The sequence below is a fragment of the Podarcis raffonei genome, chromosome 6, assembly GCF_027172205.1.
Source record: "Podarcis raffonei isolate rPodRaf1 chromosome 6, rPodRaf1.pri, whole genome shotgun sequence".
Classification (NCBI taxonomy): Eukaryota; Metazoa; Chordata; class Lepidosauria; order Squamata; family Lacertidae; genus Podarcis; species Podarcis raffonei.
The window spans coordinates 41,309,864-41,334,307 of NC_070607.1; the positions used below are offsets into that span (position 1 = coordinate 41,309,864).

A 24,444-nucleotide genomic window follows, 5' to 3' on the forward strand; every position below is an offset into this window, starting at 1 on the left:
CTGCATCGTTGCTGTCATTTCTTCCTCCTCCTCATGCTGCTATTCCTCCCAATCAGGGATCACATAACGATTGGGATGGCCTCACGGCAATACGCATTGAATCAGTGTTGCCTGCATCACGATGACACTAAGGACAATGGGGAGCACTTCTACACAGTGGTCTATTGTGGATTCATGCTTGCTCATGCACACATCCGCATGGCGTCATCTTCATCAAAATGCCATTCTTTTTGTTCCCCCTCATTTAATCCCAATTTACCATTTTTGCACAGTGGAGGTGGGATGGGGCATGGGGTTTGTTTGTTTACTTAGCAGATATTTGCCTGAAATGGAAATGGGGAGATAGCATGGGATGGCATTTTGATGAGGATGCTGTGCGGATACCATTCAAAGCTTTCATGCTTGAGCAGCACTGAGTCCACTATAGACTGCTGTGTGGAAGCTCCCTGAGAGTGGAGCAAGTGAGGACAATCTAAACAAGTAAGCCACTCTTTTAACAGGGAGTGCGGGAAGATCATTGGAAAATAGCTTAACAAAGGTCACTTTGTCCAAACTCCTGAAAATGCAGGAAACTCACTGCCACGGCACCCCCTCTAGCTGGGCATGCAGCTTAGAAACAACTAATGAAGGGGTGTCCACCAATTTCTGGGGGACTCCACTGTTGGAAAAATGCCTACTGTCAGGAAATTCTTCCTAATGTTTATTCTAAATCATTTCCCGTGATATTTGAACCCGTAGCAGCCAGTGGGGTGGGGCAGAGTCACCCTTCTGACAGTGGCATCACTGCTGCTTATGGAAACATTTACTTTTACAAATGCCTTTAGTCCCCATCACCATGCATAGACATACAGGAAATCACATGTGAATTTTCTTGCAATTTCCACGTCTTTCTCATGAATCTGATGGTTTAAATACTATAGCTTATACCAATGGTTCCCAAAGTGGTTGGTACTGTCCCCTGCGAGGGATGCCTAGTGGGGCTCTAAGAGGCAAAGGGAAAATGGGGAGCCCTGGAGGTGTAAATGACTATCAGACTTTGTAAGGCTGGTATCACTGGATCAAATACATCTATTTTGTTGAATTAATTAAGCTAAATAATTTTAACCACATTTTGAATAAATGTGCAATTACTGTTTTGAATTTTATTGCGCTAAACCACAGAGCCTAGGGCTTGCCGATCGGAAGGTCGGCAGTTTGAATCACCGCGACAGGGTGAGCTCCCGTTGCTCGGTCCCAGCTCCTGCCAACCTAGCAGTTCGAAAGCACGTCAAAGTGCAAGTAGATAAATAGGTAGCACTCCAGCAGGAAGGTAAACGGCATTTCCGTGTGCTGTTCTGGTTTGCCAGAAGTGGCTTAGTCATGCTGGCCACAGGACCCAGAAAGCTTTCTGTGGACAAACGCCAGCTCCCTTGGCCTACAGAGGGAGATGAGCACGCAACCCCAGAGTCGTCTGCGACTGGACCTAACAGTCAGGGCTACCTTTACCTTTATGTTCCTTAGTGAATGGTGCAAACCACTATTCTGAATTATGCTTTTAAAAAAATCACAGCAAATCAATTCAAAAGTGAATAATTGTTCATTCTATTGAGAAAATTACAATAGGCAACTTGGCATCTGCATAGGAATGTAAAAAAACAGACACAGTAGTAACTTGAGTCCTGAATCCACCAGGTCTCTCCACAAGTTTCCATGAGTTGGAGGTGGCCTTCTTCTTCTGATGCATAGATGAAATAAATGGTTGCTGTACCACATAAAATACAATGGGCTTGATGCTTTTTGTAGTGCACTGGGGATGAGTTTATGGAACCAAGAAGGCAGGGGCTCCCAAAAGTTTGGCTTATACTATTAAAAGAGGCAGAACTGTGTGGGAGAGCAAGCACTCCTGCTTTATCTTTTAGTATATAGAGAGTTTGTCAGTTCACTGAAGCATGCACATTGAACAGTTGCACATTGAAGGAATCAAACTTGCTGATCAGCATTTCTAAAGAATACATATTTAATACATTTGCATTCTCTGTTGAAACTGCCTTTTTGATGCACCTCTGATAGATACCTTGTAGGATTATGATCTACATATTTAAAGTACTAGACCCTGAGGCTTATATTCCCAAACCTGAGGTGCCACATAGCTATGAACTGCATGAGGATGTTATGCTTATTTGGGGCTCTTGTCAGGTTTGGTGAACTTTAATGAACAGATTCATGAAGGAAATAGGGTTTGCATACAATTAACATCCAGAGTGATACAGATGGATGTAGCAATGATGGGAACATGTGCTCACATCACGATGAAATGCAGATTTGAGGCCCCGGAGCAATCTCAAGGATGTGGGCCAGCCGAGTTTCATCTCTGTCAGCTTTAATCTGATCTACAAATGAGTGTGTGAGAGGAATCGCCAGTCTCAGAAAAGTAGAGTACCAAATGCAACTTCTGGGTTTTTTTTTCTCCCTAGCAGAAATTGTTTAAACAACTGTTTAAAGCAAACTAATTAACTATATAAGCTGCAAAAAGCTTGAGCTGTATGACTGAAAGTGACTGGGAAGAGGGAAAACAGGGTGTGAGAAGCTTCCAGGTTGTATTTAGTTCCTGACATTCTGCTTATTGAGCAGTCAATCTACTCAATTGAACCCCAGCCGAGCCTGATCCTCTCGTTATAATGCATGGTGTGGAGCCCACCCCCAGATGAAGCACAAAAGAATGGCATAAAAAGGAAAGAATAAATCAATGCATAATGATAACACATGAAATCGGGCAGAAAGTGATGAGCAATGAAAGGCGCAGTCTTAAGAAATTGACCTTGAAAATGTGTTGATCTCTGAGAAACATCTCTGAGTCTTTCTTACTTATTCAAGATTTTGCCTGAGGCACCGGTTGGAGGTAAAGATTGAAGTCGGAGTTCCTTTGCTTGGAGTCAGAGGTAGTTATCCTGGGGATTTCTTTCAAGGACTTGTGGTTTGACATGGAAAGAGATGTGACTACTTGTGCAAGACAAGCAAAACATGCTGGAAGAACTGGACCAGGCAGAAAATAAATAGATGCATATGGGGGAAAGATCAAAGATGTAACGGCTTGTAAAAGTTGACCAAACTGCTTTGCACTCAGGCTATAATTCTTAAAAGTGCAAGGAAAGTTCCCATGATAAGGTTCGCCTTGACCCTTCTAATCACAGGATTTGAACCCCACCTTTATATATTTATTTAACTTATATGCCTTTTGTACTCTGTGATTTAAAATACAATTTAAAAGTAAAATAATAACACACTGCAGACTGCGACTGTGTCAGCCAGTCCCAGAAATCCTCAATATCCCCTTACATGTTCCCACTGAAGCCAAACTGCCCAGTCGACCCTTTCATGGACCAGACTGTCTTTTGAGAGCTCCTTTATGTTCTCACCCCATCGACCACCAGTAGATTTTTTGTCTTCTGTAAATTATTTCTGTTCCCTTGTCTCTTTGACTGTTCTCCAGTCCTCTTTGCTGCAGTCTCTGCATCAATCCCCTCCACACACATTCCTTCTGACATACATGCTTATGCTAGCTGCCTCCCTGCCTCTCACATCCTCATTCTCTGTTCCACACATACAGGCACCAGCTTTCACTTTCTCCAGCTCTGTTTCTGCTCTCTCACCTTCACTCAGCTTTTGTTTGCTCTCTCTTTTCCCACTTTCAACTATTCTCTCTCCGTCTTGGCGTACTCTGGGACACAACCCAACAGGTGAACCCATACTGCTTTTACCTTCCTCTGGTTCAAGCACACTTCCATCTCCATTGTCCTTTCTCCAGCACTCACTGTCCAGTCTTCTTGGCTTGCTTTCAAGGCTGGTTGCCAACATCTGAGAATGGTAACACATGGGCTGCTGCCCCCCCCCACCTTAAAGGGCCCTTATACTTATTTTGCAGTCTTTGGATTCATAATTAGAGGATGCAGAGGTACATGGCTAGAGTATATCCTTCAACTAGAAGACCTTCCAAATAAGGTACTTGCCAAAGAAGTAGTCTGAACCTGGTCTTCATTAGGGTCCTCTGCCATCCACTGCAAGATCTTGAGATGAGAATCATGACACTGATAATGATAGGTCACCATGAGCACCTGACACCTGCACTGCATCATGGGCACTGGCTTTCAAATTTCTCCTTGGCAAAATAGAAGGAAACACATTAGACACTGCCTCTTCTTTCACGTTCCACCATATGAGAAAGCCGCCTTCACTGAACACTGGATTATGATAACACATGGAGAGGTAGGTTGGTGTTCCATAGTTGGGGAATTATTTCCCTTAGAAATTGGCAGAAACTAAGCCTACAATTGTAAATGTAATTTTATTCAGTGTTTTCATAATATAATATTTAAAACTAGGTATTGTATTCTGCTTAGGGGGCATAGAGACCAACTTGTATTCTGTTATTCCCCACCTCCCAAAACTGTGTGCATGTGGAATTACAATTGTATTCTATATTTATATGGTTACTTGTTCAAAGGCCTGAAAGTGCAAGAGAAATAGAAATTAAACATAATTAAATTTTCTGAAATTTAGTATTTAGAATTGGTTTTAATGACACATTTCTTTGTCATGGAGATAAGTTGGCTGGAACCTCCCTTTATTTAGCATGCCCTTCCAGTGCAAATTAGAACTTGATTAATCTAATTGAAAGACATGTCATACTCAGAGCTGCTGTGACACTTGCTGAGCTGAGCCTAATGCACAGCAGCCTATTAGTGGGTCAAAGTTCTTCACAGATGAGATAGATAATAGTAAGTGAACATTGCAGCAGGATAGAAAACTCATTTACTTCCTCCTTTTTTTCTGCCTTAAACTCAAAGTACAAAAGGAATTACTTTTTCACATAGTGTATAGTTGAAATATGAAGTTTCCTACCATGAGATGCAGTGCTGAATGCCAACTTGGATGGCTCTGAAAGACGACTAGAAAAATCATGCAGGATAAAGCTATCAATGGCTACTAGTCATAATGACTGTATCTTACTTCTAGTATCAGCGGTATCATGGCTCTGAATGCCAGTAGGTGGAGAATGTTGTCATACTCGTGTGCTATGCTTGGGCTCCCTATAGTCATCTGGTTGGCAACTCTGGGAATAGAAAGCTGAACTAGATAGCCTATTGGCCTTATTCAACAGGACTTTTCTTATGTCCTTAATCACCATCTCACACAGCTCGTAACCTTTTGTAGTATATAACACACCGGCATTATGAAGTTTAGCCACCGCTTTTGCAACTGGTGGCTGCCAACAATGGAATTTTGCCAGCAGATGGCTACCCATAGCACATATACCAGATTTTGATAGCTCATTCTGTAGGTATTTGCTGTAGGTATGTGACAAATTTCTGAATTTTACATAGCCTTCCAAGGCATTGAAGAAAAGAAAGTAAAACAAAGACAATCCTTTAAACACATTAAAGCCTTCAAAAATGAAGGAAAATGCAGCAGTGGCCCTCTTGGGTTGGCAGAGATGCAGTCGCCGCATGAAATAATTCAAATACAGTTCACTGAGTGGCCTTGTTCCAGTCCCACACCTTCCTTACAGGGTTGTTGTGCAGATAAAATGTGGGAGAAATCACTGAAGCTCCTTGGAGAAAAGACTGGAGGTATATTTGGTTCATATTCCCACAGGTTAACAACAAGTGTTTAAGTTTGCTGTGCAAACATGCTGTTTACTCTATCTCTTATTTTATCCTTTCAATCCCTGTGTTAGATACCTAATGCTGTTACTGAATCTAGTTGGTTTGTGTCATCATAAACTGAGATAAATAATGGTGAGGAACATAAAACAAAATATATCTAATCTTTATGCCATGGATGTTATCATTTGGCTTTGAATAGCATCAGAGCTCCTATTAATATGGAGGAATTTCCAATGTCAGCCATGAAGAGAAGTGGCCTAGGCCATATCTGAGTGCTGTAGTTACTGATGCTCATTCAGTTACACGGATGACTTCCACCTCAAGGTCTGTGCACATGAAAGCTTATTTTCCAGTGGGGGAGCAGATTGGATTTGGACTTGTTCCAGCTCAGTAACTGAATGCATTTCTTTCAGCTGGGAGCAATTCCTGATCCACTCAGCCCAGCAAGTGCCTAACTAGATCTGGCTTGGTCAGGAAAATGAGTCTAGTGCACAGGGATTGGAGACAAAAGCAATGAACTGTTAAGTGTAGGGGCAGGACAAATATCTGAGGCTATTCCCAAATTCCCTGTCTTGAACTTAACCTACTTTGCAGGCTTGTGGTGAAGATTCTGCTACTTATGGGTGGTAGATTTCTAGCTAAAGAGATATTTAGATGTGTTGGTGAAATAAACAGCTACCACTGAAATACAATGTAATAGTTACCGTATTTTTCGCCCTATAGGACGCACTGTCCCATAAGGCGCACCTAGTTTTTTTGGGGGGGGAAATAAAGGGAAAAAAATTATTTACCCCCCAGGCGTGGGGCTGGGGCGGGGGAGGCCCGCCTGAGTTTTCCCCGACCCCAGCCCCCAAACAGGCAGCTCTCTGCAAGCTGTGGGAGCCCAGTGCTGGCTCCCGCTGCTTGCTGAGAGGTCCGCGAAGCCTGGACGCGCTGAGCTCAGCGCGCGCAGGCTTCAGCATGCAGGCAACTCTCCGCAAGCAGCGGGAGCGCTCCCGCTGCTTGCGGAGAGGTCCGCGAAGCCTGGACGCGCTGAGCTCAGCGCGCAGGCTTCAGCATGCAGGCAACTCTCCACAAGCTGCGGGAGCGCTCCCGCTGCTTGCGGAGAGGTCCGCAAAGCCTGGACGCGCTGAGCTCAGCGCGCAGGCTTCAGCATGCAGGCAACTCTCCGCAAGCTGCGGGAGCGCTCCCGCTGCTTGCGGAGAGGTCCGCAAAGCCTGGACGCGCTGAGCTCAGCGCGCGCAGGCTTCAGCATGCAGGCAACTCTCTGCAAGCTGCGGGAGCACTCCCGCTGCTTGCGGAGAGGTCCACGAAGCCTGGAGAGGCTTCACCGAAAGCCTGCATTCACCCCACAGGACGCACACACATTTCCCCTTCATTTTTGGAGGGGGAAAAGTGCGTCCTATAGGGCGAAAAATACGGTACTTAGTGAGTCGCTTGCTTGAAGTATAAACATACAGCAATTTGCCTAAATGGATACAAAGCCAGATAAGACCAGTCAGTGTAGGCAGTACTGAGCTGGCTGGTAGCGTCCCATGTCGCCCATGGGAGTTTTGTCTCTGAGGTAAGCAGTGCCATTGGTGGGAAGTTCAAACGTTCTCTCCTCGCACATGGTGATCTGATGAAATCACCCATCCGAGGTTTACATCCCTTGAAATGACTGCTAGTCACACAATTAAAGTAGAGCAGGCACAGGTAAACTCCAGCCCTCCAGATGTTTTGAGACTACAGTTCCCATCACCCCGACCACTGGTCCTGTTAGCTAGGGATGATGGGAATTGTAGTTCCAAAACATCTGAAGGGCCGGAGTTTGCCTATGCCTGACATAGAGCATCACTTAGTCTTTTAAATCAAATTTTTTTCCTCATAATTCCAAATTATGTTGCTGAATAGAAGGGAAAGACCTTTTGTACATACTCAAACACTCCTTCTCTTCCCTTTTTACTAAAATATTTTAAAGACTCACATGCCATTCAAAATAGTTCTTTAGAACTAAATGCTGATCATTCCTGGCTCAAATCAAGCTTCTTTGAGTCATGTGCTACATAATGATGTGTTATTCTATATTAGAATGATGCATATGGATGGAGTGTTCTCTTGTCATTGTCAAAATTTACAGTTCTCCACAGAATATTTTTTTTAATGTGGAGAACTGCTCAGCTCCCACTGCTGTTTGGAGAGTCTACCAGGGCACGAAACATAATGTTTTTCCTCCATTTCCGGGCCTCCCTTGTTTTTACCAAAAAAGTCAGTGTCTTCGTCAGCTGGAATGATAAACCTAGATTCGGAAACAACAAGCACTTGGCAAAAGGCAAGCTTCCCAAAATTGTGGCTATCAATGAAAACATAGGTAGTTGTGTTTTGCATCCCATTCTCGTGTGTTGGCACTGGCTAGCATGAAGGCTGTGGAAATAATCAGATGATGTTTAAGCTGAATACTTACTGACAAGTCCTGTTTTTTGTTTCTCATGTGGGATTATAAACTAAGGATTGGTTCAAGCATAACTTTTTAAAATGTGTGCACCAGGGATGCAAAATAAATTTGATATTGTTTGCATTTTAATGACAACTACCTAATTCACACTTTCTGAACCATTCCTCAGATTGAAACACAGTTATCCTTTGAAATTTGTACTCTTCTGAATTTTGTGATGCAATTCTTCATCTAAACAATGTGTGCAAAAATGCACATATTAAGACAAAGTGTGCCCAAGTATGCATATTCTAATGAAAACAACAAACAGAAATGCATTATATTAGAAGAAATTTCATGCAAAAATGTGTATCTCAGTCAAAACCGTACTCATACTAAAATATCATTGAATTTTCATGACTTTTTTTTTAAAAGACAAATCACAAATTGCTGTGGAAATGTGGAGACCTTAATTTAAAATTAGAAAAATTAGAAATCAAACCTCACCCTTTTTATCAGTCCCTAGTGTGTACCTTAGCAAATGCATGTGCTCTATGGGGCTGGAATTGGCCACAATGGCAAACATGCTCTCCTTCTATGTTATATTTGAAGGCTACAATCCCATTCCCTGACTTAAAAAATGACTTCCACTGAGACTGGGGTAGGAAATGGAGAAATTTTAATGTCAAGAGAATTCCAGGCAAGCCAGAACTCAAACATTCCCTATCAGAAATTAGGTGAAAGCATTTTCCACTTATTAAATCCCATTATTGAAATGGCCATTGTTTCTTATCTGGTTCAGTATCCAAATAAAATTGTTGTCCAGTTACAACTAGCCAAAATGAATCCAGTGTATGCATTCAATTATACAGAAATCATAGCTGTGAGAAGTGTGGGTAAATCCAAACTATGTGCGCTACACTATGCAAAAATCAAATTATTCTGTACTAAGCCTTTCTCTCTCTAGATCTGTATAATTTTTGCAAGCCCCCTTTTTTTGTTCTAGATTTTGCAATGTTAATGACTTTGACTAATTGTCAACACCACCAATTACTATGACTGATACCTTATCATTTCCTACAATGAGCAATGCTAATTAAAATTGATCGTGCTGCCATTCTGGCACTGCAGCAAGTTCCCCTTTCATTCCCCCCCCCCCATTTTTTATTTTTTGTTTAAACATTAGTGTATTGTGCCAATTTGGTGAATTCAATAAGGAAAGCTCATTAGTTTGATGTTTATTTTTCTAGCAGGGGTTTGAAGTCATATCGAAAGCCAGTTACAGATGTTGCAGAAATAAAACGGCAGGGAAAGAATTAATTTTTAAACTATCAAAGCCTACACTAATAAGAATACTTAGCTCTCTAATAGTGTGGTGCATTTTTTAAAAAATAGCATATGCATTGAAATAATAAAATAATGCATTTTAATTTCAAATGATAGGCACAAATAAATATCATAACCAAGGCATCCTGGTGAATTAGGCCCTTCCTTCCTTCCTTCCTTCCTTCCTTCCTTCCTTCCTTCCTTTCTTTCTTTTAAAAGTAGAATCTAAACAATGGTAGATAAACAGAGGCCCACTTAAACAGCAAAATCTGTCCCACACTGATAGCCCTGAGCTCATCCCTTGTGATGTGTCCCACAACTTCACTCCATAACTTTACTCTGTTGCTAAAGATGTACCTCTTTCCCTGGCCTTTGATATAGATTCACTCTATTCTTTTGTCTGCCAATTGTTTTAGCTGATTTTAGTATTGTATTTTTATATTGTTGCAACTTATGGGAACTTATGGTGAAGGGTGGGTACAAATCTAATGATGGTGTGTCCAGGTGCATTGTCCAGCACAAGAAAACCAATCTGTGCCACTAAACAGAAAGCTGAGTTTAGATGCAAGCCTCTGTTGTGCAACTCTTAGTCTTCAAGACATATACAAGGGTCACAGGAATGTCATCTTCAAAGATGCACCACGGAGATATATGCATGAGACAGGAATCTGCCTTATAACAAATCAGAGCACTGGCCTATCCAGTTGGGTATTGTCTTCGCTGATACATGGAAGCATGCAGAGAAACAGATACAGAGTGTGCAATTATGACATTCCCTGGGATTTTTCTTGAACAAATCCACTGTGTTTAAATTATAATATAATTGTGACTGCTGTCATTCAGAGTTAAGATGAAACCAATATAAAAATATTTGCTCAGCGGAAATGTCAATATAAAATAATCAAATTAGAAATGAATCAAGTGTATAATTAGCCAGAATAATGCAGTATTTTATGACTTTCTGTTTGAAATCACATTGGGTATATTTGCAGTAGGTAAATTAAAACTTTTAAAAGCTTGATTTACAGTTAAAGCAGCCTTTGCCAACCTGGTGCCCTCCAGATGTTTTGGACTGCACACCCATGTTTTTCAGAGACTGAGTTAAAGCACCATAGTAGGATTTAGCTAGTTTAGCCTAAGTAGAGTTTCAGTGCACACTGATTTTCCTCCATCGCCCTTTGTTGGAGAACCGAGTAGCAGCTGAATTTGACAGCATTACCAAGCACATACCCAGAAGCATTGGTTGATGGTGCTGAATCCTTCTCTAAACCCTGCTTGTTATTTGTATGTAGCCAGGCGGGTGGCTTCATTTGTAAATGCTGAGTGCATAATTCTGAAGGGATACCTAGCAGGCTGATGAGGCAGTAATTTTGTGGCAGAGACCTGTCCCCTTTCTTGAAGATTGGAACAATGATTTTGGGAGGAATTTGGGCTGTGTTATTTATTTGTGTAAACAGCCTGGCCAAAATAGGTAACCACCATTCCGAATGAGTCTTGAAGAGCTCTGGAGGCAGCATGATTATATGCCGCATTTATCACAATCTTGGTGAAGATCTTCCCCATTTACAGTAATGAGAGAGAAATCTAAAGCCTTCCATTTTTAAAATGAACAATTATTTCAAGCTAGTCTGTATGTAACAAAGAGAAACGGACCAGCGAAATGACCTGAAAATGTTAATACATTCTGTGTTTGGGCTTCATTCATATTGTATGTCAGCTGGGCCGGAAGCCTTTTCTCATTTACGAGCCACCAGTAACTTTTGCTAAAACAACGAGTGCAAATGAGAAGTAAAGAAAATGTGCCTTGCATGTGGGTTTTTTCTTCCAAAGGAGACACCAAGCAGTGCCCTTTCCAGAACTTCATGTGCTAATGGAAGCACATTATCTTCTAATAATGGTACCGTTAATGCATGTCACCCTTGAAGCTCAATACGCTTCACTTTTCCTGAGAAATGAAGGTGTGTGCCATTCCGCTACCGGAAAGAGTGTGAATGCAGTGCAGTGAGTGATACTAGGAAGGATACTTTGCAGTTCTGTAACATCCTCTTTGTAACCTCTATGGATCGTTTATGAGCACTTAACAAGTATGAAGCCTCAACATTCCTCCTTAAGGTCACAGAGCAATCTGTGGGAAATGAGTAGATGCCAGACCTCCTTACTGAGAATATTGATTCCTTAGTTGGCCCTTTTCAGGCTGGAAATACATGGGGCCATTTCTAAAAATATTTTTGTGAATGGTGAGGATCATGGAAGCACAAAGAAAAAAGGTTCCCCACCTGTATGTTTTCGGCAGAGATACTGGAAGTCTTTCCTGATATGATTATGGTCAACATATGCGTGGAATTCTTTTCCTGTAGAGCTCCAAGAGCATCTATCCCAAGCAAAGGAGGAGCCATTTTACATCCAACACACTCAATGTTGGCGGAAACTGGTGACATGCTTTTACATATGAATAGTAATGCAAATCTCTTTATTGCCATGGCTGTGCTGATTGGGAAGCTCAGATTAGGAATGGACAAATCGGTCAATTTCCAGTCGCCCTGTCATTTTTGTGTGTTTCCATTCATAAGTCTGTTTCATTCTATTTATGCATTGATTACACACACACACACACACACACACACACACACACTGCACAGTGCATCTTCCTTCAGGCAGATCTGCTGGAATAAAATATCTGTCATATACCCATAGAAGTCTTTTTCCATATACCACCCTGCCTTTAATTGAATATTTCTGTGTCCTGTTCTTTTGGCAGCTCACTAACCAGTATACCTTTTGGGCTGATCCAGGTGTAATACTAAAACCAAGGAAGCCTTAAAGACTCTTGGACTTTTGCACCCCCTGCCCTTCTTCCTCTTCCCTTTGTGTGCTGAAATTCTTTCCATCCCCCACATCCTGGTTTGAGTCATAGTTTGCTGTTCCACCCAAACCAGAAAACTATGGTTTGTGCTTGCCCTGCAACCAACTATCCCAATACATTAGTACCTAAATAAGGAGAACAATTAAGAGCTTTCCCTACCTTCCTCTCAAAAAAGAAAAGAAAAATCATACTGGTTCCATTCAGATATCTGCCTTAGGTGCCAAACTAGAACATGAATAACAGATAAGGTGTTTTATTATATTTTGATTAATCATTTATACAGTGTTTTACAATATTTATTTCACTCCTTGGCTGGTGAAATGTCACCTTGCTCTTCTGTCAGTATACAGTTGTCAACAAACTGGCTAGTTTTCACTTTAAAAGTGCTGACAGTGTTAGTAATCTAATGTTATGCTTAGTATAAAGCTGAATCTAAGCCTCTAAAAAACATGGTAAAATATCCTTGGCAACAGTTCATTGGCATTGGCTAGTGCTGGGATGGGCAACCTGTGACGCTCCACATATTGCTGAACTACATCTCCCATTCTCCCAATGTGGGATGCTCTTGGGGGCTGATGAGAGGTATAGACTAGAAACATCTGGAGAGTCACAAGTTCCCCATCCCTGGACCAGAGCATAAACAGTGTGATTATGTTTGTAGAATGCTCCACTCAACGAGGATTAGGAAGTTGTTTTTAACAACAGCAGCAACTAAAGCAAATTGGAATGGCCATTTTGCTTTCTCCAATGAAGATATACTAGCTGGTTTTAATGGAGTACAGGAATTGAGTTCTGATTAATATAAATTCATTTTAAAGCAATTTATTAAAAATGCATTAAAAGTTAGAAATATTGATCATGATCCAGTCCAGTTTCAGGGGCTTTGAATTGGTCCTATCAGATTAAGCACACATTTTTAAATTATATTTGTTTGTTGCATTTATATCCTCCCTTTCTCTCCAAGGAGCTCAAAGTGGAGTAAATGGTTCTCCCCCTCTTCATTTAATCCCTACAGCAAACCTGTGAGGTAGTAGGTTAGTCTGAGGGACAATGACTGGGTGAAGGTCATACAGTGAATTTCATGGCTGAAAGGGGATTTAAACCCTGGCCTCCCAGGTCGTAGTCTGCCACTCTAAAAACTATGCCACGCTGGCTCTTTCCCACACAGCTGGAGCTGAACTTGTGAAAGTGGAAGGAGCTTTCCTGTCCCTTTCTCCTCACTTGCTGCCCCCAAACGGCCTCAGCAGAAGGTCTGGGGCCCCTTTTGAGCAGCACTGGCTGTGCCATGGGGAGACTGTAGAAGGAAGAGGGAAATGCCCCACATCAGGCAGAGACCAGGGTGGGGGGAGGGAAAGGAGACAGAACAGATCTGTAATGTGAACAGCTTGTGGAACATTTGGTCCAATTCATTTGCAGCCAGTGAAACTTGAACATGCTTAACTCTGACTGGAGCGTGTTCATTGAGATCCTTCAACCATTTCCGGAGAGAAAATGCGTTGTTTCATTTAAATGACGTTGTTCTTTCCCAAATATATCTAACTTTGTTATTCTTTCCTTCCCTGAAGCGGGATAGCTCCAACTGTTTGCTCCTGCACTCTTCGTTTCCATGTTTGGCTTCCTTTTAAGCATTCTGGCACATTTCATGACTAACTTGGGAAGATACAAATCAATCCAGCAGTGTTATGTCTACTATCCCTTGGACACAAATAGAAACAAGCACTGCTAATGATGAATCTCTTGTGTCTGTAAGACAACTGACTTTGATTCAGTCACTCATTATTGTTCTCTGTGGTCCATTGAGAAACTAGACTAAGTTTTCCCTTATATTTTGCATTGCAACAAAAGACAGTGGGAAAGGTAATTTCCTAAGTGTTAAGACTGGGCACAGAAATGCCTCTTTTGAAACTGCTGATGGTTGAAAATAGGAGCCATTAGTTAGTTAATGAAAGTTGTTCATTCTACTTTCCTGTGATCCTAAGGGTTAATTCTCATGGCCCTTATTTACCGGGAGATCACTGGAAATTCAGTAGATGGAGCATCTGTAGTAGTCCTTAGATTACTGTTGGGTATATTCATCAATCACAATATGTGTGTCCTGAAGGACTTCCTTTTGTAATTCCACATTAGAATCCTCTTTTCCCAGAATGGCTGCTCTTACTACTTACTAAAGATTTTTTTAAAAAAAAACCCTCTGAAAAAGCATATAAATCTAATTGTAATTTGCAATGCACGTTGCCAAAAATAATGCGAGTAACTGCATAGTAGACAAAGAGTACATTTATTTGTTTATTTCCTGGTTTCCTCTAGATTTCTATCTTAGCAAATGTTGTTTCACAAAGCCCTAATGGTAGTCTATGTAGTTGAAGTACAATAAAAACAAGATTAGAAAATCAATAATGGTTTTAAAACTGTGCGTGTAAACCACAGTTGGTGGTGGGGGCTAAACCAGAAAGCATAATACATACAAGCAAGTAACATGTATTTTCCCTTCACCATCCCAACAGCCTATTGAAAAGATTTTTGTTTGTTTTTGCTAATCTAATAATATTGCTAATCTAATAATAAACAAGAGGGGCGGCCAGTAGGTAAAATAATGTATACTAAAGCAACTGATGATTTTTATGAGGACTATAAGAAAAAATAACAAATTGATGCAAAATTGAACTGAACTTAACATTGGGGGGGAAATGTGAAATTGAAAGAAATCAAAATCGCCAAATTCTGGAGGTGGTGGAGCAAACCTATTTAAGATGCTAATCCAGGATGCACACTCTCCGCCCATGCCCCACCCCAGTAAATTGATGGGAGTGTCATGCAAATGCTGTTGCAGTATTGTTTCTGAGTCTTCAAGTACCCCAGCATTAGTGATGATGACCAAAGCACAATGGGTCAAGTTTTGATTGTCATGGGGGAAGGGCAGTAACTGTTTCAATTCTTTCTCCTTCCCCATACAATGTTCATCTGTGCAAACATGCTTAATCCGTTTGCTAATGAAACAGTCTGCAGAGTCAGCAACACTGGGCAAAAAGTTCTGCTTATATGCCACTCCTTCTTTGGTGTGTTCAGATCCACATACTGTTGTGAAATAGCTGTAGGCCTATACCCTGTGCCTTCACTTCACTCGGGATGCAGATGTGCAAAGAGTGAGCAGAACACACTTCATCCACTATACTTTATTGGAGCCCTTTCCATACAGGTATTCTCCAGGTGTTTTGGACTACAATTCCAATGAGTTCTAGCTCCCATGATCAGTTGTCAGGAAAGACGGGAGCTGTAGCCAAAAACATCCAAAGGGTACCTCGCTACAGGAAGCTGCATTATTGCTTCTGTCCATTTCTTACCTACTGTTTTTTTTATTTGTGCTACAAAAGAACAATAATATCAAAGACAAGATGAGAAAGTGCTATTTTATTATCCTTGGCATTTGTGGTTAAATATACTGTTTGGGTCCATGGAGTTTTCTTGGCAGGGGTACTTGCCGGTACTTTCTTGGCAGGGTTTCTACTCCAGGTGGATCACGTTTGGTCAAAACTCTCCACTATGACCTGTCCATCTTGGGTGGCCCTGCACAGCATAGGTCATAGCTTCTCTGAGTTATTCAGGCCCCTTCACCACGGCAAGGCAATGATCCATGAAGCATCTTAAAAAGCAGAGATATCACCTTGCTGACAAAGGTCCGTATAGTTAAAGCTATGGTTTTCCCAGTAGTGATGTATGGAAGTGAGAGCTGGACCATAAAGAAGGCTGGTCACCGAAGAATTGATGCTTTTGAATTATGTTGCTGGAGGAGACTCTTGAGAGTCCCATGGACTGCAAGAAGATCAAACCTATCCATTCTTAAGGAAATCAGCCCTAAGTGCTCACTGGAAGGACACATCCTGAAGCTGAGGCTCCAATACTTTGGCCACCTCATGAGAAGAGAAGACTCCCTGGAAAAGACCCTGATGTTGGGAAAGATTGAGGGCACAAGGAGATGGGGACGACAGAGGATGAGATGGTTGGACAGTGTTCTCGAAGCTACCAGCATGAGTTTGACCAAGCTGCGGGAGGCAGTGGAAGACAGGAGTGCCTGGAGTGCTCTGGTCTCTGGGGTCACGAAGAGTCAGACACGACTAAATGACTAAACAACAAAATACTGTTTGGGTAGGCTTTGAATTCATTATAAGATGCTATGTGGCTATGTAAACATGCATCTTGTCCATCTGGGTGTGTGTGTGTGTGTTTTGAAAAAATACTACTATGCATCTAAATCAGGCAGAAGCTAGCCACTAGAGGTCTCTTTCTAAAAAGTGGGGGCTTGGATTCTCGGGAATTAGGGAGAAAAGGATTTCTGCCTAAAGGTTTTTTTTGGGGGGGTCGATTAGTCATGTACTGTTTTGTTATGGCATTTAACTGTACTACGGTTTTCTCTGTGGTGCTTTAGTCAGCTTTCAGGGGCCTTTCCCATGTAATGAATATGACCTTATTATTTAGTTATTATAGCAGTGCAATGGACAGTAATGCTTTCCCCAGCCAACCTAAATACTAATGTAGGGCAAGGCTTTTAGAAAAGTTTGGAGTAATGACTCTGTACAATAATTGTGATGATGAATCTCCTCCCCTCCTGAGAATAATGACATAAATAGAGCCCCATGAAAGGCCTATATAGTCCAACATCCTGTTCTTACTGAGATAGTCATATCAGGTGTCTATGGGAAGCCTAAAAGCAGGACCTGAGTGGCAATAATAATAATAATCACATACACATACACACAAGTTTCTAGTTCCTGTGGCTGCTGGGGGGGGGGGGACTATTCACAGGAATGCCCAGGTAACAGAGAGAATTGTTTCGAAGCACACAGGTTGCCCACCATGCTAACCTGAAATCCACTTTGTTCATATAAATTATGTTATCAATGTACAATTAAGAGCCAGGCAGGAGATGGACCATTGACCTAGCCTGGTTCTTACAGTCTCATTCAGCAAAAGCAAACCAGGAGCCCATTGGCTGTGATGTTCAGCTTGAGTGCCTGCGGATGTCTAGCGTTCATAGATTTACTTTTCTTATGTAAGCATTATCCTAGCATGCAATATCAGTATTTAAGCCAATGACCTGAGAAATGCTGTTTATTCCAGTTTGACTTCTCTGCCTCCTCTCCACTTAATCATTCTTAATTTTATTTATGTATCTCATCTCCCTAGTGAGACAATGTGCTAATTAACAGTGTAGCTTATTAAGTTTATGTTATTTTCTCATCATAATGTATACACCAAATGAACCCGATGCTACAGCTCAGGTTGCTGAATGGCTGATCTTTTTATTTCAGTAATAAGACACACATGACAAGTGGTGCATTCCTGGGTGATTATGCTTCTAGGAGTGTTAGGGGACACAAGGTCAAAAGGTTGAGTGACTTTAACTACCTGAGAAGAGCCATATAATCCCCTGAAAATGGGTTGTCTGGAGTGTGTTATGCCTGCTGCATGGAGTCATGAAAGTCATAAAGTGTGTGTGCGTGCACTGAGGAAGGGATGAATAGTCTGAAGTCCTTGTCTAGCCTCTTGCATGGAAGTAGAATCTACAAAGCTACACAGAACAGAGCCAACCTCTTCAAGATCTTGCTTTCTCCTTCCCTGCACACTGCAGACACAAATTTATTTTGTTCTGCTATTCCACCTGTAAGTGTCCTTGTACAAGACAGCTGGTGACAATAGAAGACAGGCAATCAAAGCAAAACCATACAATAAGATAATAAACAGTAAATAAGTACTCAAAGCAAAAATAATACAGACATAAGAAGCATTTTTACAGCACACACACACCCCAAACTCATTATGGAATTGTCTGAAAATCTTGATGTCAAGCTTATCTACACAGGGTTGATTTTTTTTTTATTAAAAAAACCCCATCTCACTCCTTAAGAGAAGCAAAAACCCTCAGTTCTGCAAAGAATGAAGTTATCAGACCTCATTCACATTATTATGTTTATTATAAGCATAATATATTACATACATACAGTATACACTCCAGATCCCCTATGTAAGGAGCACATAAACAGATGCATACAACAATGTATATAGCTGTATGATATATAGATAGATATAGATATAGACAAATTATGCTCCATAAATATGGTACAGCCCACAATTTGACTCTCTTATATTTAGTATAAGATTTGGGGGTTGTGTATTATTTTGGGTGGTTGTTGTTTTTGCTGGCATCTCTCTTGGGAGACAATGGAGTGCACCACCAGGGATGAAGTCAAATTGCTGGAGAATCAGATCACCTGCTGTGACTGCAGAGACTGGTAACTTGTAACTGCTTCCTCCCATGTTGTTTTTGCTGGGTTGGCAGCACCAAAGTGACCTCTCTGGGGCACAAGCCTGAGTAGTGTGTATGGAGGTCCTGGGCTGCCCAGATGACAAGAATTTGCTGGTCTCTCTGATATGATATAAAGGAAAGGAGAGCAATATATTTGGCACCAACTTTGCTGCAGGAATTGCTGGAAGGAGGCATACAGGACACTATCCAACTGTTGTAGGGACTCCACTCCAGATTTATGTAGGGTTTACTACTTAGCCTTTTCACTCTCCTGAAGATGTCCCTCAAGGCAGCAGGTATTTGACTCATTATATGCAAAAATTATACCCCAAATAGACTTTTTAAAAAACAAAACACAGCAATACCCAAGTGCAGGAACAATGCTGCAGTGCAGGAATATTAATCTTGGCTGCATTGAAATCCCTGATGGTAGTGAACAGTTTAAAGCCTTCCCTATTGTCATGGCCCCAGGCCAAGAATCCTCCTACAGCAGCAGCCCTGAGGAGGAGATGCCTCCACTTCCTGGCCCTTCCACAGTGTGTCCACTGGCATCTCAACTCTAAAACACCCAAGTCTGGACCACAGACATCTCAGAGGACTGGGAGAACTCCCAGGATTTTTCTCTGAAACAGTCCCCACTGCTAGAAAACCCACTGCTTAAAAAGCAACTGGCTGCAGATGGACACTTAGCAGGTAGGGCTCCATCTTTACTACCTAGACCACAATATAAGGCTCTGCCCGTTGTTCCAAGATACTTCTGAGATAGCTTCTGTTTTCTGACTCAACTGCAGGATCACTAACCATGGTCCTGAACTTGTACTTTAGTCCTTATCCAAGGTCCTGAATTTTCCTTCCTTTCCCATCTGCTCCTAATGGAGTTATGGACTGGAAATGGGACAGATATTCAGGGAACAAAGATGCAAGAAACTTGCCTTAAAGCTTTTTATGAATTAATAAATTAATTTCAACTGACAGACTCCTGAAACAAAAAAAAAAGTGCTAAAAGCCTGCATGGTTTGTGGGAATTGTATAGGTACCCGATTTCTCCTTAAAAGAGAGGATGGAAATTTATGGTTCCCCAGATGCTGTTGGACTCCATCCCTTATCAGTCTCAGTCAGCATTGCCAATGGTCTGGGGTAATTCTCCAGCGACAGATGTACTCCAGCAACACCAGGGCAGCAATCTAGACCTGGAACATCATTCCACATTTGGACAGGTTTCTTTGGAGGTGGGAGGTGAAATCAGAATACTTTCAGAACATATTTTGTGGTGTGAACTTCTTGAATCTTGTTTTGGGTTAAAAATCCTATTAAATATTAGTAGGAAAGATGTCACGGTCAAACTGGAAAGTAGTACATTTGTACCTTGGATCTCAAATGCCTTGGCTCCCGAACAAATCGGCTCCAGGACGATCGAAACTCGGAAGTGATTGTTCTGGTTTTCAAATGTTCTTTTGGAAGCCAAACATCTGATGGGGCTTCCACGGCTTCCAATTGGTTGCAGGTGCTTCCTGCAGCCAATCAGAAGCCACACTTTGGTTTCCAAACATTTTGGAAGTCAAACGGACTTCCAGAACAGATTCTGTTCGACTTCCAAGGTATGGCTGTATGTGACATGAGGATTTATTTTAGTATTATATTTGCAGACAATTTTTTGAAAACCAGTGTGTGTATCACAGTATGCTTTTTCAAAATGCTGCAGACTTCTTTTGACACACACACACACACACACACACACACACAGCGGCAAAGCCCTACTCAACATTCATCAAAGTATTCCTAAGTTAATGTTACTCTTCATAAAATAAATACATGAGGCTTCTGTGTGTATTCCAGGCCTTAGGGCTTTATATGTAGATCTGTGCCATTAAATAGAAATGCATTGGAGCTGCTATTCAAAGGGTCACAACTTTCAATACCAAAGGAAATTGCTGAAATTGTTTTAATATATCTGCTCTTTTTCTCTCCTTGAAATGTCCACCACAGTATATTGGTTCTTAAAGGATTGACTCTATTATTCCTAAAGACTCATTGAACACACCAAGTGTATGACTTTTATGTGTGCAGAAGAAAAGGTGGAGATTAAAGCCATTGGGGGGGGCTTTGTTTGCAACGGAATAGTTGTATAGTTATACAAAGAAGAGCTGCAGGGTTCTTGACAAATCTGAAGTGCTAAACTAGTCCACCCTTCTTAAACCAGCATTGTGGACCATTTTTGCATCATCTTTGGTCATATCTGTGAAAGGTGACCTTAAAATGTAATATTAAGAATAACGGGATGACTGAGAAGCAATAAGCAGCCCGTGTTGGTCATGTGATTATTGTGTCTGTCTCAAGTTGACTGCATGAATAGTCACCGGTCACTGCCACCAATAGGCGTTTATTTACCATGTGAACAAAATGTTACATGGAGGATACTTTATCAAAAGATGATAATTTTATTCCTTGATAATTACTGGTCCCAAGTGATCGTGTGAATTGCCCTTAATCTGGTTTGGTTTTCCCCAGATGTTCTTTATTCTATATTCCTTCATGGATCTGCTTGATAAAAGCTCAGTCAACCAAACGAATGACAGATCGAATCATAAAATTGTAGAGGTGGAAGGGACCACAAGGTGATGCTAGACCAACCTCCTTGCAATGCAGGAATCTTTTGTGCAACATGGGGCTTGAACCCACTCTCATGCTCTACTGGCTGAGCTATCTGTATTTGTAAATCCAGTTCCCTAATTGGTATTTATTTCTTTTAAACAGTGGCCAAGGCATGGTGACTGCTAAGTGGATCTAGGCTTCATGACCGGAAACAGATTACTGAGGTAATTTGATGCTTTTTTATTATTATTGGTCAAAAGAACTGTGTTTGTTTCAACTATCAAACATGACTTCTAAGGGCAGTAGACAATCAAAGGTCAGGGGGACAGACTGTATTTCATTTTAAATTAGCATTGGCAGACAGTAAAAGTATAGACATGAATTAGTAAGTCCTTTTTAATTCAGACAAAAGAAACATATTTTATACAGAGAACTGTTGGGCTGATCTTTCTCAATCTACAATCACTTAGTTACATGAAACAACTATTATAAAACAGTTATCTGTTGTGCTCAAGGATATTGTGCAGTGTACAGATTTAGTCTCTGGTATTTGTGTGTGATAGGACCTGGTGGCCCCAATATATTATGAAAGTGAAGACTGACATTTATGTGACAGGTGTTTTATTGAGGCATACAATGTGGGCGTAAAACATCTTAGCACACATGTTTTGCAACTTCCTCTGCTTAGAGCTCACTGAGAGCTCCTAGCTCTAGCTCTAAGTGAGTCCATGCTTTCTGTACCTCTTTCCAGAAGAAGAGATATACATTTTGCTTGGCTTTTCTTTTTGTTGTTTTTGTTTCTTTTAAAAACAAGGTAAACTGAAGTCCTTCAGTAATAATAATAATAATAATTTATTATTTATATCCCGCCCATCTGGCTGAGTTTCCCCAGCCACTCTGGGTGGCTCCCAATCAAGTGTTAAAAACAGTACAGCGTTAAATATTAAAAACTTCCCTGAACATGGCTGCCTTCAGATGTCTTTTAAAGACAGGATAGCTGCTGATTTCCTTCACATCTGAAGGGAGGGTGTTCCACAGGGTGGGCGCCACTACCGAGAAGGCCCTCTGTCTGGTTCCCTGTAACTTGGCTTCTCGCAGTGAGGGAACCGCCAGAAGGCCCTCAGAGCTGAATCTCAGTATAATGAGCAATGAGGCTTGTAGGTTCCTGGTTATTTACTATGCTGTAAACAGCAGAAAATGAGGAAATGCAAGTGAGCTGCATTTCATCTGTCTGTTCTGCTGCAACATACGAAATGAAACTTGTAGATCAGTGAAGAACATGAACACCACCAAGCTTCTGAGGCTTATAAATGTCAATATGAGGAAGATCCCAAGTCTTACTTTTGAACACTGCCATAGAAGTGTACAAAGAGGGAACATCTCTCACTCAAGCTTCTTCTCTTGCTGGTTCTCCGTAACATGGAAAAAGGTGTTTTGAGGAGACCAAAGTAAAAATGCATTTGCTATATCCCTAGATCCAGGAAAAGGAGCCGGGAACCTCTGCCTCATGGGACAAATTTGGCCTACCATGACTCCCTATTTGGCCCCTGAAGCAATTTGAGTGAAACCCCGCCCTTGCTTGCCTTGCACATGAAATCATATATGACATCAGGGAGTAGGAGGGAGGTAAGGGCATGGCTTGGTCAAAAGGGGCTTTACAGGCACGGCCAGTTTGTGCAATGCTTCCAAATTGCTCAACAACCAGCTGGCTGTTGGGCACTTAGGAAGCAGTGAGCACAGGAATTGTGAAGCAGTTTGTGCAGTGCTTCCAAAATGCATGAAAATCAGCAGGCAATGAATTCATACCATGCTGGACACACCTGGCCACCCCACTGGCTAGCTTGGACTGTACTAGGAGGCTGCATCAGTTGGAAATGATTCTATTTTGCCCTTTCTGCTCAGAGGAGCTACAGTGGTGGAGCTTTCCACTGCCAGTCAAAGGATGATCTTCACAGTGGACCTTCCTTTACCTCCTGGAGTGTCACCTTAGGGACTTAGGATTGCACACTCAGTATGTACAGTGTGTGTGTGATCATATATTTTATCTTGCTTTTCATTTATATATTTTTCCAGTTTTTGAAATACTCAATTGGTTCTTAAAAAAATCTAATTAGAAAATAGTAAATTGTATCTGTATCTTATAAATCTATATATGTCTATTTTGCCATATATACAAATGAGTCCTGTCAGCAGAAGCCTTGTGCAAGGATGCCTGCTTGTGCAATGGGGTCAACTCCTTGTCTCCCCTGTGTACCCTCTTTGATTTGCCAATTTTCACAATTTATATGGGGCTAAAATATGCTTGCCCTGATGGAATGATCACCTTTGCATAATGTTGAATTCCTCCCATGGCTATACATAGGCGCATGCACACAAGAAACAATGCAGTTTCTGACATGAAATGATGTTCAATCTAATCCTATAGATGTGTGCTCAGAAATGAGTCCTATTGTGTTCAGTGGGACTTATTCCCAGGTAACAATTCCTAGAATTTCAGCTTGGGTTTAAGGAAGTTCAGCTTGTATGTAGCAGTTCTTTGTTGTCAGCCTTGACCTGCCCTCACAATAATGCATTTGGCACTCACATGCTGTGTCAGAAAAGGGTATGTGAGGAATATGTCCTCTTATTACAGCTCAGCAAAGCTAACAGGTACAAATAATGCTGAATGTATCATGACAATGAATTTAATGCACACAGCACAATAAAAGGATTGCTAATATGCCAATAAAGTGATTGATAATGTACTGAAGGAGTTGATGGAGGTGGGAAGATCTCTGTGCAAATGGATAAAATTGTATGTAAAGAAGAGGTAGAAGAATGGACTTGCTTCAGTATCTGGCCAGCTGGTTGCAGGCTTTTTGAAGCATTCTTTGTGTGTGCATTTGTATATGACTGTTTCACAAATAGCTCAAAGTAGCATACATGAAGAAAAGATTCCAAACAGTCTTTCCATCTAGGAAATGAGTAGCGTGAGGCCTGTTTGAATTTGAATGCTTAAACTCTTGCAAAAGACCATCAAGTCATTTTAGGAGCTGGGTAGCTGGCCATGATAAAATAATAATAATAATAATAATTATTATTATTATTATTATTATTATTATTTGTTCTGCTCTACAGCTTTGAAATTTAAAGTGGCTTGTGATGGGAATAAAATAAAATAAAATCAGGTAAATCACAGCAAATACAACATTAGTTGCCAGAATGAAGCCATATTAAACTAAAAGTCCTGTGACTTCCTTGTTTCACAGGAGAAAAGGAAAAAGGGAAGTTTGCATGTATAATTAGCTTTTAATCCTTAATAGCTGAA

General features: G+C 41.2%; 1 protein-coding gene across 9 annotated transcripts in view; it reads left to right on the forward strand.

Moving 5' to 3' along the window:
• Positions 1-24,444, forward strand: part of DAB1 (DAB adaptor protein 1) — a 568,090-nt gene that overhangs the window by 265,010 nt on the left and 278,636 nt on the right. For all 9 annotated transcript variants that reach the window (XM_053392306.1, XM_053392300.1, XM_053392292.1 and 6 more), the window contains exon 3: positions 21,300-21,361. The gene's annotated coding sequence lies outside the window, so the exon portion shown is untranslated. The remainder of the gene's footprint in view (positions 1-21,299; positions 21,362-24,444) is intronic.